The sequence below is a fragment of the Gossypium hirsutum genome, chromosome A06, assembly GCF_007990345.1.
Source record: "Gossypium hirsutum isolate 1008001.06 chromosome A06, Gossypium_hirsutum_v2.1, whole genome shotgun sequence".
Taxonomy (NCBI): Eukaryota; Viridiplantae; Streptophyta; class Magnoliopsida; order Malvales; family Malvaceae; genus Gossypium; species Gossypium hirsutum.
Window position 1 is genome coordinate 93,156,058 of NC_053429.1, and position 17,567 is coordinate 93,173,624.

Here is a 17,567-nt window from a genome sequence, read left to right on the forward strand (position 1 = left end):
CATTACTTTAATCCTAACCCCTTTTTTATTCTTTCTAACATAACTCACTAACACAACGTGTTTACAACATGTTTCCACCCATAGCATGGCTGGCCACTATGCTTTAATTTTTGGGTAATTTGACATGCAAACCCATCATTTCACAACATGCATTATTAGGCCACTTTACATTTGCCTAGCACATTTCCAAATTTTCTCACATAAGTCCTATTTGATAAAATTCACTTACTATTAACAAAATTCAAACATGAAATTTTCACACATGCATATGTACATATAATGAGCATCAACTATGATGGTTAATTATCTTTATGACTCGGTTTAGTGGTCCCGAAACCACTTTTCGACTAGGGTCAATTTAGGGCTGTCACAAAACCACTTTCCGACTAGGGTCAATTTAGGGCTATCACAACTCTCCCCCACTTAAGAAATTTTCGTCCCCAAAAATCTTACCGGTAATCAGGTCTGGGTAACGTTCTTTCATAGTGTTCTCGGTTTCCCAAGTAGCTTCTTCCATCCCGTGTTTGAGCCATAACACTTTCACTAAAGGAACCCTTTTGTTTCGTAACTCTTTCACTTCACGAGCCAGGATACGAATCGGTTCTTCTTCATAACTCATATCGGGTTGAATTTCAACCTCTGATGGATTAATTATGTGCGGTGGATCAGATCTATAACGTCGAAGCATCGAAACATGAAAGACGTCATGAATCTTTTCAAGTTCAGGGGGCAAAATCAATCGATACGCAACTGGACCGACTCGTTCGGATATTTCATATGGCCCGATGAACCTCGGATCAATTTTCCCTTACGCCCATATCTGAGTACCTTTTTCCAAGGTGAAACTTTAAGAAACACTTTATCTCCCACCTGATATTCAATGTCCTTTCGTTTCAAATCCGCATACGATTTCTGACGATCGGTGGCTGCCTTCAGACTTTCACGAATTATTTTTACTTTCTGCTCAGCATCTCTAATCAAATCAACTCCGAAATTTTTTCTTTCACCGAGCTCAGTCCAAAACAATGGTGTGCGGCATTTACGCCCGTACAAAGCCTCGTAAGGTGCCATCTTAATACTTGATTGAAAACTATTGTTGTAAGCGAATTCAATCAAAGGCAAGTACCGTTCCCATGAACCACTAAACTCAAGGATGTAGCATCTCAGCATATCCTCGAGTATCTGAATTATCCGCTCGGATTGACCATCGATTTAGGGATTAAAAGCGGTGCTAAAATGCAGCTTGGTACCCAAAGCTACTTGCAATTTCTTCCAAAATCGCGAGGTGAATCTCGGATCTCTATCCGACACAATAGAAATTGGTACCCCGTGTAATCTCACAATCTGAGAAACATACAATTCAACTAGTTTATCCAATTAAAAATCCGCACGTACGGGGATAAAGTGAGCCGACTTAGTCAGTCTATCAACAACAACCCAAATCGCATCCTTCTTACTTGCCGACACTGGCAACCCAGATACAAAATCCATCGTGACTCGATCCCATTTCCATTCAGGTATCATGATCGGCTGAAGTAAACCCGTAGGCACTTGATGTTCCGCCTTCACTTGTTGACATATTAAACACTTCGATACAAAATCGGAAATGTCTCGTTTCATACCACGCCACCAAAACTAGCGTCTCAGATCATTGTACATTTTCGTACTCCCTGGGTGAATTGATATTCGGCTATAATGAGCCTCGTTCAGAATCATCGGAATGAGTTCTGAATTTCTTGGAACGCACAAACGACTTCTGAACCTCAAACAATCGTCATTATCAATTTGAAATTCGGATTCCATATTCGGAACACATTCAGCCCGTTTTGCAACCAATTCATCATCAACTTTTTGAGCTTCACGAATTTGATGAATCAATAATGGTTTGGCTTTTAATTCTGCCACTAACACATTGTCGGATAGAACAGACAAGTGTACATTCATCGCTCGTAAAGAAAACAGTGATTTACGACTTAAGGCATCCGCAACCACATTAGCCTTTCCTAGGTGATAGTCAATGACAAGTTCATAATCTTTCAACAACTCAAGCCAACTCCTTTGTCGCAGATTCAAGTCTCTTTGAGTTATCAAATATTTGAGACTTTTGTGATCCGAATATACATGGCACTTCTCTTCAAATAAGTAGTGTCGCCATATTTTCAAAGCGAATACGATGGCAGCTAGTTCGAGATCATGGGTCGGATAATTTTTCTCATATGGCTTCAGTTGTCTTGACGCATAGGCCACAACTCGACCTTCTTGCATCAATACGCAACCCAACCCAAGTAGGAAGGCATCACTATATATGACAAACTCTTTGCCTGATTTGGGCTGCACTAGAATTGGAGCTTCAGTCAAATAAGTTTTCAGTTGATCAAAATTTTTCTGACATTTTTCTGTCCATTCGAACTTAACATCTTTTTTAAGTAGCTTCGTCATTGGTGTGGCTATCATTGAGAAACCTTTTACAAACCGTCGGTAGTAACCGGCAAGTCCCAAAAAGCTCCGAACCTCAGTAATATTTCTTGGAGGCTTCTTGTTAAGTATGGCTAAAATTTTGCTCGAGTCAACTCGAATACCCGATGCGGATACCACATGACCCAAGAAGCTAACCTCTCTTAACCAGAACTCACACTTACTGAACTTAGCATATAACTGCTTATCCCGTAAAATTTGCAACACTAATCTCAGGTGCTCAACATGTTCAGTCTCATCTCTTGAATAGACCAAGATGTCATCAATGAACACAACTACGAACCGGTCCAAATACTGTCTGAAGATCCGATTCATCAAATCCATAAATACCGCAGGGGCATTAGTGAGCCCAAACGGCATCACTAAGAACTCGTAGTGGCCGTATCTCTTTCTAAAAGCAGTTTTGGGTATATCCGAATCTCGAATTCGCAATTGGTAATCACCCGATCTCAAATCTATCTTTGAAAACATTGAGGCTCCCTTTAGTTGATCAAACAAATCATCAATATGCGGTAACAGATATTTATTCTTTATCGTCACTTTATTCAGCTGACGATAGCCAATGCACAACCTCATGGTTCCGTCCTTCTTTTTCACAAACAATACTGGTGCACCCCAAGGTGAGAAACTTGGTCGAGTGAAACCTCTATCCGTCAACTCTTCCAACTGAGCTTTCAACTCTTTTAACTCGGTTGGTGCCATACGATACGGAGCTATCGAAATTGGCGTAGTCCCAGGTACAAGCTCAATACTAAACTCTACCTCCCGAACAGGTGGTAAACCCAGTAATTCTTCGGGAAAAACATCTGGGTATTCACAAACCACCGGCACAGATTCGGGTTTCTTTTCTAGTTCTTTGTCATCAAGTACATATGCAAGGTATGCTTCGCACCCCTTTCTTACATATTTCTGAGCCAACATTGATGATATTACAGCTGGCAACCCCTTTAAGTCTGTGGACTCAACTCGGATTATCTCGTTACTTGCGCACCTCAAATCAATAGTCTTACTTTTGCAATTCACAACCGCATCATGCACAGTCAACCAATCCAAACCAAGAATAACATCAAATTCATCAAATGGAAAAAGCATCAAGTTCACCGGAAAACAGGAACCTCGAATTACTAGGGGACATTTCTTACACACTTTGTCGACAAGCACGTAACGACCCAAGGGATTTGACACCCGAATTACGAACTCAGTAGACTCAATAGGTAAAGTCTTACTGGATGCTAAGGTTTCACATATAATAGAATGAGTAGAACCAGGGTCAATCAAAGCAATCACATTAGTATCAAAGAGAGTAAAAGTACCGGTAATAACATCTGGCGAGGAAGCATCCTTGCGTGCGCGTATAGCATAAGCCCTAGCAGGAGCACGAGCCTCAGATCTGGTCGTAGCATCCCTAGATCCTCTCTGACAACCACTAGCATTGCCCGTATTTCTAGATGGTCTACCTCGAGCAGTGGTCAACTGCATTCTGTTCAGACAACCTCGGGCAATCTTTAATGAAGTGGTCAACTGACCCGCACTTGTAACAGGAGCGGTCATGGAATCTACAACTCCCCGAGTGCCATTTGCCATAATACTAACACTCCGTCCTGTCTCGACGATCATTTCCAACACTGGCGACCGAAGTGACTCGTGCACTCACAGGGGGTCGATCGCGATCTCGTCTAGAAAAGCCTGAAGTGTTTCTAGATCGGCCTAAATCATCTCTAAATTTCTTCGATGACTGTTGAAAGGGCCTCCCCGAAGACCTCTTACGAAACTCCTTTACTTCCACCTCAGCTTTTATTTTCTCCATACTGAGCTCCTCGGCTTTGCAAGCCCGCTCGACAAGTGCCACAAATTCTCGGATTTCCAAAATGCCAACATACAACTTTATATCATCATTCAGCCCATCCTCGAAACATTTACACATCACGGCTTCTGAAGAAACGCATTCCCGCGCGTACCGGCTAAGCCTTACAAATTTTCGTTCATAGTCGGTAACCGACATGGAACCATGTTTAAGTTCAAGAAATTCCTTCCGTTTTTGATCAATGAATCTCTGACTGATATATTTCTTTCGAAACTCGATTTGGAAAAACTCCCAAGTTACTTGCTCTCTGGGCACAACAGAAGTCAACGTATTCCACCAATAGTAGGTAGAATCACGTAGCAAGGAGATAGTACACTTTAGGCACTCATCGGGTGTGCAAGATAGCTCATCGAGTACCCGGATAGTGTTGTCCAACCAAAATTCCGCTTGCTCGGCATCATCGCTATCCGTAGCTTTAAATTCAGTAGCCCCGTGTTTTCGAATTCTATCAACTGGGGGCTTATTCGACCTTATTTGGTCAGTTACCGGAGGTATTGTAGGTGCGGGGGTGGTATTAGTCGGGAATGGAGGTTGTGGAACAACCGTATTAGTTCGAATGTATTGGTTGAACCAATCATTCATCACGCTATAAAAAGCTTGTCTAGCTTCATCATTCGGATTACTAGCAATAGGTTGAGAGTCCGCCGGCGCTGTCCCTTGTGCGGGAGCAGACGCTACACTCTCAAGATCATCAGCTACCGCTCGGTCGGGATCGGGATCCATTATTATAAATAAACACATTTGCAATGTCAGAAATCACCACACTATCAAATAATCACAAAATGGCATGTATAGCTAGACCCAAACGTATTACGGTAGTCCTAGAATCGACTAAACCGTAGCTCTGATACCAATAAAATTGTAACACCCCGTACCTGAGACCGTTTCCGGAGTCGGACACGAGGGGTTAACGGGCTTAATCCACTTATTTCCACAGTCCATTTGAAAATTTTCCAAACAAGCTGGTTACTGCATCACTGTCGCCTTAAAAATCATATCTTGAGTTTCAAAACTCGAAAACCAGTTTTGTAAATTTTTCCTGAAACTAGACTCGTATGTTCATCTACAAATTTGTTTCTAGAATTTTTGGTTTAGCCAATTAGTACAGTTTATTAGTTAAAGTCTCCCCTGTTTCAGGGTTCGACTACACTGACCTTTACACATTACGACTTGGATATCTCCCTGTACAGAGTTTCAATACTGATGTTGTTTGTTTCTATAGACACTAGACTCAAAAAGGAATCTATACATATATGGCATGACTTCTAATTATCTCTGGTTAATTTATAGTGAATTTCCAAAGTCGGAACAGGGAATCCAGAAACCATTCTGGCCCTATCTCACGAAAGCTTAAATATCTCTTAACATACTATTCATATGATCGTTTCGTTACTTTCATATGAAAATAGATTCATCAAGGTTCGATTGCATAATTTATTCACTATTTAATTCCATTCATACTATTTTTAGTGATTTTTCACATTCACGTCACTGCTGCTATCAGCATCTATTTTTAAGGTAGACTTTACCTATTACATAGTTTCCATGATTCAACTAGCCCTTTGGCATAAATAGCACAAAATATGATCATGATTAACCATTCCAATGGCTAATCGTTCCAAAACATTTCCATACCTCTTAATGAACATCATACAAGACGATTATAATACTAAGGTCAAAGTGTATATAAGCCATTTTCGCATGGCTATCCAAATTTATACAAAACTAAAGTGTACATGACCCACAACAAAAAGGGTAGTCCTATACATGCCATTTCAAAGTTAAACCAAAAATGTACCAAAAGGGGGTTTGATAGTGTGGGCAACTTCGACTTCGACACTCCCGAGTCCAATAGCTGACGAACCAAAATTTATAAAACAGAGATTCAAAGAAACGGAGTAAGCATTTAATTCTTAGTAAGTTTTGAGCAATGGAATTAGGCTCAACTGAAGTATAGCATTCATATAACTAAACGGATAATTTCATATACACATATATTCGCAAAAATCAGTCCTACTTCACATTTCCAACCCTTATATTCATACATAAGGGATCAACTTAACCAAAAACCGGAAGCTCCTTAATCGACTGAGCGAATGCTATTTAAGAGGAATCAATTAATCCAATGCATGTACAACTCGTACCTCGTTGTTGAGATTTTACGAGCGTATTAATTGAAATTATTACAGCAGATCGCTCATTCCCAAACTCAAGAAATCTTCGGGATTTAGCCGGATATAACTACTTGCACAAGGCCTTCGAGTCTTAGCCCGGATGTGGTCACTAGCATAAATGCCTTCGAGACTTAGCCCGGATATAGTCGCTAGCACAAATGCCTACGGGTTTTAGCCCGGATATAATCGCTAGCACAAATACCTTCGGTTCTTAGCCCGGATATAGCAACTCGCACGAATGCCTTCGGATCTTAGTCTGGTTATAGTCACCTAGCACAAAAGCCTTCGGGACTTAGCCCGGATATCATTCGAATAACCATGCACATATATCAATAAATCATGACACATCCATATTTCATTTTCATTACCAAAGCTCAAACACAAAACACTTATCACACTTACAAATTTCGGCTCAATAGCCACATACAAAGAGCATGATTTTGATTTACTTAAGACATAATCTAATCGAATCATAATCTAAGCTCCATTACTCAAAAACTTACCTCGGATGTTGTCGAACGATTTCGGCGGCTATTCGATCACTTTTTCCTTTCCCTTATCCAAATTTGGTCCTCTAAGCTCTTGAGCTAATTCAAACAAATTTAACTTATTAAAGTCTCATTATGCTAGCTTATGGCCGAACATGACAATGAATTTGATGGGTCATATGGCCACCTTTAGCTCAAATACAAAATGGTCATACGCATTTTTAATCATATTAAGCAATTTAATACAATTCTTTCGAACATCAAAAGAGAAGCTCAAGGTACTTAGCCCATATATACATTAGACATTAGAGTCACATATGTACGAAATCACGAATCGAATTCAACATATTAGCTAATATTCCCCTTAGCCGAATTTTCTAAGTCAAGATAAAGCCATCAATATGCTTACCTATGGCCGAACATACACATCAACTTATGTACTCATGCATGTGGCCGAACATACATGTCTATGTTGAGGCCGATTGCAAAACTTAATACATTGTACAAGTATGGGCACTTGTATTAACTAAACACCATTTTGTTTCAAGTTCAAAACTTGGCCAATACACATATATACACTAGTAAAGCATCCTCTCCCTTTCCATCAATTCAACACATGCATTACTCATTAATATACAAAATTATGTTCGGCCTTAGCACACAACTTGCTAGCCGACTCTTCTCCATCTAGCAACTAATGCACATATGTGCTCATTTGTTAAACTCTACTTTATCTAACAACAACCATATTTTCCCTTCTACTTCCTACCATGGCCGGATGCTGAAGATACCTCAATATCGAAACTTTTAGCTTGGATTGCTTAAAGAACTTGGTGATGAGTTCAAATTTACCTAACACCTCAAGCCTCATAACACATCCATATAGCTAACATGCTAATAGCCTTAAGGCTTCAACTAAAACTTTTGAAGCCTCTTAGTCGAATACTAACTCTCTAATAATCCCAAATCCATCCATGAGATAGTTAGAATTTAGACTAATCATCCAAGGGATGTATGAACTTTCAAAGAAACATTAAACATACCTTAATCTAGTGAGCCTTCATAGCCGATTTTTCTCCAAGCTCATTCCCTTCCTTTCTTTCTTCTATTCGGTCAAAGATGAACACTTTTTTTTCTTTGTTTCCTTTCTTCCATTCACGGCAAAAGGGGGGGCATGGATGAGACCATTTTTTTTTCATCACTCCACCTTTTTGCATTACTTTAATCCTAACCCCTTTTTTTATTCTTTCTAACATAACTCACTAACACAACATGTTTACAACATGTTTCCACCCATAGCATGGCCGGCCACTATGCTTTAATTTTTGGGTAATTTGACATGCAAACCCATCATTTCACAACATGCATTATTAGGCCACTTTACATTTGCCTAGCACATTTCCAAATTTTCTCACATAAGTCCTATTTGATAAAATTCACTTACTATTAACAAAATTCAAACATGAAATTTTCACACATGCATATGTACATATAATGAGCATCAACTATGATGGTTAATTATCTTTATGACTCGGTTTAGTGGTCCCGAAACCACTTTCCGAATAGGGTCAATTTAGGGCTGTCACAATACCCATGCTAGCTGAATTTAAATTAAGCCCCTAGAAGCCCACATTTTTCATTTATTTCACAATTTAGCCAAAAAATTTCAACATTTCTCAATTTAATCCCTAAATGACAATTTTGTCAAAAAATCACTTAACAAATATTGTTTATGTAACTGCCCGGTTCAGACCCTAGTCGGAATAGTGGTTTTGAATCAAAAATTGAAATAAAAAATATTTTAATATTATTTTTTGTGCATATAATATGTGAATTGATATCTGTAAAAATTTTGTGTGAAAATTTTATCGTTTGTGTGTCGAATTTTGGAAAAAAGGACTTAATTGCGTGAATTGTAAATGTGACTAGCTATTTGTTAAAGTGCTAAATTGCTATGTTTTTTCAATATGGAGACCTTGAAATGAAATTTTGTTATTAAATAATGGCATGGACGGTTTTGGACAACCATTATAAAGGCTTTATATTATTTCATTAAGGTTAATAAGGTAATTAGTTAATAAATGATGTTATAATTAAAACAAAAAATAAAAATTTGTTCATCCATTATCATCTATAGACGAAAATACAAAGAAAAAGAAAGAAAGAAAGACTAAGCTAGGGTTCGGCCTTTGTCTTCTTTGATTAAGGTATGAATTTTGTTTGGTTTTTGATAATTTCTACGTTTTTGTGATCGTTGCTTTGTAATCTTTCAAGCCCATGCCTCAATTTCTGAATTTGATTATGATTTTAAGATGTGCCATTGTTGATAATATGAGTTTTATGATGTTTGATGATAGAAAATGAAAGATATGTGTTAGATTACTATGTTTTGTATTGGGATTTTTGATGAAATTGAGTATTTTGGATTAAATTGTGAAAATGAGAAATTGAGGGGCTAAAATGTGAAATAGATGAAACATATGGGCTTGTATGAGATAAAGGAAAATTTGGCTAGGCATGTGTGAAAGGAAATTATGCATATTTTGTGATTTTATAAAATAGAGACTAAAGTTTAAGATATGAAAATTGAGGGCTAATTTGTAAAATGCACTAAATATGTGTATATGGATTGAATTGAATGATTTGTTGAACAAAAGAGTTAAATTTGAATGTGTATAGATCAAGAACTAAAGAAAACGAAATTAGATCTGGGAAACTCAAAAGTCGTTGAATAGCCGTTTGTTTCCGTTCATTTCTATACGAGGTAAGTTTATATGCAAATAAATGTATTTGAATTGTTTTATTTATGTTTATGTGATATTGAATTGAGATGAATGACTATAGAAGATGAATATGTGAAATTGAGAAAGTTCCAATAATGCGACAACGTCTGAAAGCCCCGTACGAACCATAGAAATAGTTACATATGTCCTGACATAGGATTCTGATATGTATTATTGTGTAAGACCACGTCTGGGACGTTGGCATCGATTTGAGATTTACGTGTAAGACCATTTATGGGACATCGAAATCATATTTGATTTCTTGTAAGACCTTGTCTAGTACAGTGGCATCGATATTTGATTACATGTAAGACCACGTCTGGGACGTTGGCATTGTAAGAGCTTTCCATGCTATCCGAGTATCCTTAATGATTCCGAATGTTTCAACGGGCATTCTGAGAAATATGTGATTGAATGAATGAATAACCAATTCAGGTATGTAGAGATGTGTTCAACATTTGTAAATGAGAAGTAAGTATATTTGCAAGTGGTGATATTTGCAAGTGGTGATATGTGATATAAGTATGAAAAAATATGCTATATGTGCAAATGAATTGGTAATATGAGAAATGTATATGAACTATGTGGTTTGTGATAGTATTTGGCTATGGAGTATATGTATTTTATGATGTTTATATGTTTTAAATGATAATTTTATTTGTATATGGCTTACTAAGCTTTTGAAAGCTTACTTTGTGTTTGTTTGCATTGTTTTATAAATCATCGAAGCTATCAGAAGCTCGGGGATCATCGAGGATCATCACCACACTATCAAACTTAATTTTGGTACCTTCTGAAAATGTATATATCAAAGTGTGGCATGTATAGGCTAGGACTAATGTGTTATGTTTTGAGATATGAATATATATCATGCCATGAGATATGGCTTGATTATGGTTGAACTTATAGTTTAATTTTGGTATATGATATGGGATGCAAAAATGGTACTTTTGGTGTGTATATATGGTCTATTTGGTATCTTGAAATGGTTATAAATGTGATATGAATTATATGTTTATGGTATGTTTTGGTACACGGAATTAGTATGCTTGAGTTAGAATTATGTATGGAAATTATTAGTGATTTTGAAGCATAAAGGATGCTTGATGTGGTAATGTTTCGGTTGCATTTTGATTGTGAATTATGTGCCATTTTGAGTTTGTAGGTATGACCCAAAATGGGTGGAGATTTGGCTTTTTAAATGGCCTATTTTTGTCCATACGGGTAATGTCATGGGCGTGTGTCTCAGTAGTGTGTCTATCGGTCGTGTGTGGTACACGGGCTGACACATGGGCATGTGGTCAACTGTGTGACCCAAGTCAATAACCTCCCTAATTTTCACACGGCCTGGCACACGGGCGTGTCTTGTGGTCGTGTGGTGAAGCCAGTTTGTATGCCCTATTTTGCCACGGCCTAGACACACTGGCGTATGTAATGCTATGTGAGGCACACGGCCTGGTAACACGGGCGTGTGACCTCTATAACTTTGAAAAGTTGTTAAGTTTCTAAAAAATTTTGTATGTGCTCGGTTTAGTCCCGACTCCTTCCTAAAGCATGTTTAAGGTCTCGTTGACCTAAGAAAGGGACTCTGTGATGATGTTTGACTATGATGCTTTGAAATGTGAATGATGTTGTGAACTGATCTTCTAATGTTTTGATATATCCGGTAATGCCTCATAACCCTGGTCTGGTGACGGATATGGGTTAGGGGTGGTACATTTGGTTGCCATCAGAGCTACGGTTTAGTCGATTCTAGGACTAACGTAGCATATGTGAGTTTAGCTATACATGCCATATATACAAACTGCGATAGTGTGATGAATCCTGACAATAAAAATGTGTTTTTATATAGCAAATGGATCCTGAACGAGCCGTAGCTGACGATGTCGAAAGTAATGTGCCTGATCCAACTCAAGGGACAACGCCATCTGATTCTAGACCTGTTACTAGTAGTCACGAGGGAGAGGCTAAGCAAGCCTTTTACCAAATGATGAATGATTGGTTCACTCAGTATATACGAACTAATCCGGCTGTTCCACAACCTTCAGCCCTGCTAAATCCTCCACAAGTTCCTGTCATGCCACAAGCTAATCTAATTCAGTTGAGTAAGCCACTTGTTGATAAAATTAGAAAACAGGGGGCTGAAGAGTTTCGTGCTACAACTAATGATGATGTTGACAGAGCTGAATTCTAGCTAGAGAATACGATACGAGTGTTCGATGAATTGTCATGTACTCTGGACGAATTTCTTAAATGTGTCATTTCACTTCTGAGAGATACGGTGTATCATTGGTAGAAGACGTTGACATCAGTGGTTCTGAGAGAACGAGTCACCTAGGATTACTTTCAAACCGAATTCTGAAAGAAATACATAAGTGAAAGATTTATAGATCAGAAACGTAAAGAGTTTCTTGAGCTGAAACAGGGCCTTATGTCTGGTATGGAATATGAGCAAGAATTTGTGAGATTGAGCCAGTATGCACGAGAATATGTCTCGACTAAAGCAATAATGTGTAAAAGGATTGAAGATGGCTTTAATGAAGACATCAAGTTGTTAGTCAGGATTCTGTAAATAAAAGAATTTGTAGTACTTGTTGAAAGAAAAGCCGACTCAGAAGTTAGAGATACGTGAAAGAGATTCGTAAGTAAATCATTTCAGTCTGCGTCAAAGAAATTCCGAGATGATTATAACCATTCAAAGGTTAATGTGGTACATTTGAGTAGAGATCGTACTAAATCACATTCGAGTTTCAGAACTCCATCTACTTCTCTTGCAAGTGTTGGAACTGTCCGATCCCATCGACCCAAGTGTAGACATTGTGGTAAAAGACATCCAGAAAGTTGTAGATTGAATGACCGAGCTTGCTTTAGATGTGGATCCTGATATCACTTTATCCATGAATGTCCTGCGTCTGTAGAGCAAGAGATCGTACAAAATCTGAGGTCGAGTGACAATACAGCTCGAGATAGACCGCCCAGAAATATGGGTGATGTGAGTGGTAGCCAGAAGGGAACTAAAGATACGACTGTTAGATCTGAGGTTCGTGCACTTGCCAGAGACTATGCCATTTGAGCTTGTGAGGAACCTTCGTCTCCAAATGTGATTACGGGTACATTTACTCTTTATGATACTTCTGTATTGCATTGATAGATCTTGGATCGACGCATTCTTATATATGCATGAATTTAGTGAGCAGTAAGACTTTGCCTGTAGAGTCTACTGAATTTGAAATTAGAGTATTGAACCCTTTAGGCCGGTGTGTTTTGGTTGACAAAGTGTGTAAGACTTGTCCGTTGATGATTCGTTATTCATGTTTTCCGCTGATTTGATGTTATTACCATTCGAAAAATTTGATATAATTCTGGGTATGGATTGGCTAACTTTGCATGATGCTATTGTAAACTGAAAATAGAAGACTATTGATTTATGATGTCAGAATGATGAGATTATTCGAATTAAGTATAATGATCTGAATAGTTTACCGTCAGTGATTTCTTCGATGTTAACTCAGAAATATGTGAGAAAGGGTTGTGAAGCGTACTTTGCATATATGATTGATTTGAAAGTGATAGGAAAGAAAATTGAATCAGTGCCTGTTGTCTGTGAATTCCCTGATGTGTTTCTTGAAGAACTTTCGGGATTACCTCCAATTTGAGAAGTTGAGTTTGGTATTGAATTAGTGCCAGGGACTACTCCAATTTCAACAGCTCCGTATAGAATGGCTTCGATCGAGTTAAAAGAATAAAAATCTCAGTTGCAAGAGTTGATTGATAGAGGATTCGCAAGACCGAGTTTGTCACATTGGGGTGCTCTTGTTCTGTTTGTGTAACACCCCTAACCTGTATCCATTGCCGAACCAGGGTTAAGAGACATTACTGGTCATATTGGGTTATTTCGCAATCATTTCATAGTCAGAGGTCATACATTATCATATCAAAGTCAAATATCAACCTAAAGCCCCTTTCTTAAGTCAACGATACCTTAAACATGCATTTGGAAGAGGTCAAGACTAAACCGAACACATACAAAATTTTTCAAAACTTCAACAATTTTTCTAAGTTACAAAAGTCAAACGCCCATGTGAACAGACCGTGTGCCTCACATGGCATTAGACACGCCCGTGTGTCTAGGCCATTCGAAACAGGGCATACATACTGACTTATCCACACGGCCACAAGACAAGCCCGTGTGCCAAACCATGTGAAAATTAGGGACATTACCAACTTGGGTCACACGGTCGATCACACGCTCTTGTGTCTAGCCCGTGTACCCTTTGAAATGGCCACACACGCCCATGTGTCAAGGCTGTGTGCCACACACAATCGCTAGACATGCCCGTGCGTCTGGGCAGTGTCAAAACTGTATGGTATACTGACTTTAAATCGTAGGGTACCCCAGGGGACACACGGCCGTGCAACATGACAGTGTGTCGCACACAGCTGAGACACATGCCTATGTCTCTACCTGTGTGGACAAAAATAGGCCATTCGAAAAGCCAAATTGCCACCCATTTAGGGTCTTCCCTAGAAGTACAAAATAAGCATTGAATGTACCGTAATTCAAACCAATTTCAAACACAAAACATACATACTTCTTAACATATAATCACCAACCAATATCATTCTTATCATTCAAACCAAAACATACAAAAATCACATACCAAACTCATTCATTCATACATATAATTATCCCAAATTATCAATCCATTCTCATATCAAAATAATTCCATTTCCATAACTAATTCGCATAACTAACTTACCAATTTGACCATTTCTCACTAGGCCATTTATGGACATCAAAACATACCTTTTTGAACATAAAGCATTTACCAAAATTCATTCATAATCTCAACCATAACCAGGCCATATCACATGGCTAGATATACACATCTCAAAGCATATTCAAAGTTCTCTAGCTTATGCATGTCATACTTTAATATATACATTTTCAAAAGGTACCAAACTTAAGTTTGATAGTGCGGTGATGATCTTCGACGATCCCCGAGCATCCAGTAGCTCCGATATCTATAACACAATGCAAACACACACAAAGTAAGATTTCAAAAGCTTAGTAACCCATATACAAATAAACTTATCATCTCAAGCATATAAGTATCATTAAATTCATATACTCCATAGCCAAAGACTATCACAAACCACATAGTTCATATACATTTCACATAGTTCATATACATTTCACATACTCTCAATTCATTCGCACATATAGCATATTTTCTCATACTTATATCGAATATCATCACTTGCACATATACTTACTTATCATTAACAAATGTTGAACACATCTCCACGTACCTAAATCGGTTATTCTTTCATTCAATCACATATTTCTCAGAATTCTCGTTGAACCGTATGGAATCAAATAGGATACGTGGATAGCTTGGAAAGCTTGTACAATGCCAACGTCCTAGAGGTGGTCTTACATGTAATCAAATATCGATGCCACTGTCACACACAGGGTCTTACACGAAATCAAATACGATGTCGACATCCCAGACATGGTGTTACACGTAAATCTCAAATCAATGCCAATGTCCCGTACATGGTCTTACACGAAATCAAATATCGAAAATCCTATGTAATGAAATATGTATCTTAACTATTTCTATGTTTCGTACGGGGCTTTCGGACGTCGTCACATTATCAAAACTTTCTCAATTTCACATATTCAACTTCTATAACCATTCATCACAATTTAATATCATATAAACATGAATAAATCAATTCAAGCACATTTATTTGTATATCGACTTACCTCGTACGGAAATGAAAGAAAAAAATGGCTGTTGAACGACTTTTGACTTTCTCGATCTAATTTTGTTTTCTTTGGTTCTTGATCTAAACACATTCAAATTTGACTTATTCAATCTGACATTTCTTCAAATCAATCCATAAACACATATCTAGGGCATTCTACAAATTAGCCCTCACATTTTCGCATTTTAACATTTTAGTCCCTATTTCATAAAATCACAAAATATGCATAATTTCCTTTCACACATGCCTACCAGAATTTTGCTTTAGTTCATATAAGCCCACATATTTCATTTATTTCACATTTTAACCCCTCAATTTCTCATTTTCAGAATTTACTCCAAAATACTCAAATTCGTCAAAAATCCCAATACAAAACATAGTAATCTAATACATATCTTTCAGTTTCTATCATCAAACTTCATAAAAGTCACATTATCAACAATGGCACATCTTAAAATCATAATCAAATTCATAAATTGAGGCATGGGCTTGATAAAACACAAAGCAACGATCACAAAAATGTAGAAATTATCGAAAACGGATCAAAACACATACCTAAATCATCAATTTCCTTAGCCGAACTCTATGACTCTTTTTCTTTTCTCTTTCCTTGTTTTTTCGGCAAAGAATGAATGATAATGGATGAATTTTGCTTTTTTTAAATTTAATTAACATTAATGCACATTTTACCATTTTACCCTTTTAATAAAGCATTTAAAAACCATCATTTTAATGCTCATTTATGTCCATTCCCACTATCAATGGACTAATTACAACATAAGGACCTATCCTTTAATAAGACATAGCATTTAATTACTTTTAACAAACAACTAGCCACTTTTACATTTTAAGCGATTAGGTCCTTTTTATCAAATCGGGCATACAAATGATAAAATTTTCACACTAAATTTTTACAGATATCAGTTTACATATTATAAGCATGGAAAATAGTATTAAAATATTTTTCTAACTCGGGTTTGTGGTCCTGAAACCACTATTCCAACTAGGGTCTAAGTCGGGATGTTATAACTCTCCCCCTTAGGGATTTTCATCCCCGAAAATCTTACCGTTTAACAGATTCAGATAATGATGCCTCATAGTATCCTCAGGCTCCCACGTAGCCTCTTTAATACCGTGTCGATGCCACATTACGTTTACTAACGTAATTTTCTTATTTCACAGTTCTTTAACCTCGCGAGCTAAAATACGGATTGGTTCTTCTTCATATGTCATACCAGACTGAATCTTAACCTCTGGAGAGGAAATCACATGCGAGGGATTAGATCTGTATTGTCGAAGAATCGATACGTGAAACCCATTATGAATCTTTTCTAAGTCAGGTGGCAATAACAATCTGTAAGCAACCGGCCCGATACACTCAATAATCTCATAGGGCCCAATAAATCTAGGACTCAATTTGCCTTTACGACCAAATCGGAGTATTTTCTTCCATGGAGATACTTTCAAAAACACTTTGTCACCAATCTCAAATTCAATATCTTTTCATTTCAAATCGACGTATGATTTTTGACGATTGGAAGCTACTTTTAGACTATCTCGGATCACTTTCACTTTCTTTTTAGTCTCTTTAATCAAATCAACCCCGTGTATCTTATTCTTACTAAGCTCAGACCAGTATAACGGTGTTCGGCATTTTCAACAATATAAGGCTTCGTACGGTGCCATTTTAATGCTCGATTGAAAACTGTTATTATAAGTGAATTCAATCAATGGAAAATATTGTTCCCACGTACCTTCAAATTCAAGAATGCAACATCTTAACATATCTTCAAGAATCTGAATAATCCACTCAGATTGACCATCCGTCTGTGGGTGAAAAGTAGTATTGAAGTGTAATTTCGTACCTAAAGCCTCTTGTAGTTTCTTCCAAAACCTCGTAGTGAATCTCAAATCTCTGTTTGACACAATAGAAAATGGCACCCCGTGTAATCTCGCAATATCGAAAATATATAACTCAGCTAATTTATCAAGTGAGTAATCAGATCAT